Here is a 1,536-nt window from a genome sequence, read left to right as displayed (position 1 = left end):
TTCTTCTCATATTGATGGCGAAAACTTCAAAAATCGTACCTCACAAGGAGAAAGCTTCCTCCTCACGGCCGTGTGACGATAAGGCGCCGACGGAGCCGTCCGTTCAAGATTATATTCCCGGCCCGTGTATTTTAAAAACTAATTTTAGGGTGGAGAACCCTTCGTCCGTTCCGGGTCGGTGTGAGCACGTATCGATGTATACGTGCTCTATAGCAGAGGTTCACCTCGTGGCCGTCATAAAAGACTGCGGCTGGGGTTCTGAGGTTGTGTTACAAATCCCATCCTCCGATGAGAGCGTCACTACCTACGTGGAGGGATTTTTAAGTGTTTACACCTATCCCTTTATGTTGGGAGCTGTCGATCTCGTGATTTTTGATTTCTGCAGGAGATATCAGGTCACCCTCGGCCAAATTCATCCTTCCTTATGGCGTATAGTCATCTTATTGCGTTTCTTCTCTACCAAAGCCGGAGGGTTGGATTTTTCTCTGAACCACCTTATACGACTGTATTGGCCTCAGATTTATCGTGGACTAATTAGGCTACATCATCGAGCATCGAAGGCTTTGATGTCGAGCATCGATGAAGATAAGGATCGAGGTTGGATGGGTCGATATATTCGAGTGAGGACTCGTGATCTTATCCCGGAGGAAAAAATGCCGTTTCCTGAAAAATGGAATTTCGACCGTAAGTGATTCTTGTTTGCTTTTTGTGTCTTTTTTCATTTTTGTTAATATTATTTTCTGATGTCCAGCTGCACCTTGGATGCCACAAGCTGTGCCTGATCTCGAGGATTGGGTTCGAAAGTTAGCCTCGACTTCATCCTATGCCGAGCGCGCTTGGCGTGATTTGGCTAAAGGTAGATGGGAGGCCAAGAATCATGGTGAGGTTTGGTTCCTGTTTCCCTCGAGGTATATTCTGCGTTCATTTCGCTATCGATTTTTCCTTTGTATATAGGTGTAACTAGGGATGCCGTTTTGAGGCCTTCGAGCGGTGATGAAGGAAATAAGTCCCCGGTCCTGGAACAGGGAAATGAAAAGAAACGTAGGGCTTCCTCTCGGCCGGAGGACCCTAAGCCCAAAACTCGAAAGGTGAGGAGAAAAATCATTACCCTTTCGATCGACTCGGTCCAACGACTGAGGGAGGAATAAGAAAAAGAAGATAGCTCCTCGGCTTTGGTAGTTTGACCTATGGAGGCAGTCGAGGTTGCTAGAGCTGCTGAGCCGATGGCGGCCGTGCCCATCAGGGTTGGTTCCGAAGACCTAAGTCTCGATCGGAGTACTCCGAGTGATTTGCTCGGGGCAATGGCAATGGGTCATTCACCTTCTCTTCCGTCTTTTTTTGAGGAGGCGTTTGTCACGCCCCGAACCTAGGAGCGAGACAAGCACCCCGTGCCTCACCTAACCTGGCGTACCAAATTGCGACTAAGGGACTCTGAACACATAATGTCATACTTTGGCCATGGGGCCACCTTGCAAGACAATTTGCGAAGCAAAATATAAAACTGAATGGAAACTAGCACTAACTAAATATCAATAT

The sequence above is a fragment of the Nicotiana tabacum genome, chromosome 19 (assembly GCF_000715075.1).
Source record: "Nicotiana tabacum cultivar K326 chromosome 19, ASM71507v2, whole genome shotgun sequence".
NCBI classification, from domain to species: domain Eukaryota; kingdom Viridiplantae; phylum Streptophyta; class Magnoliopsida; order Solanales; family Solanaceae; genus Nicotiana; species Nicotiana tabacum.
Note: the sequence above shows the minus strand (reverse complement) of the source record.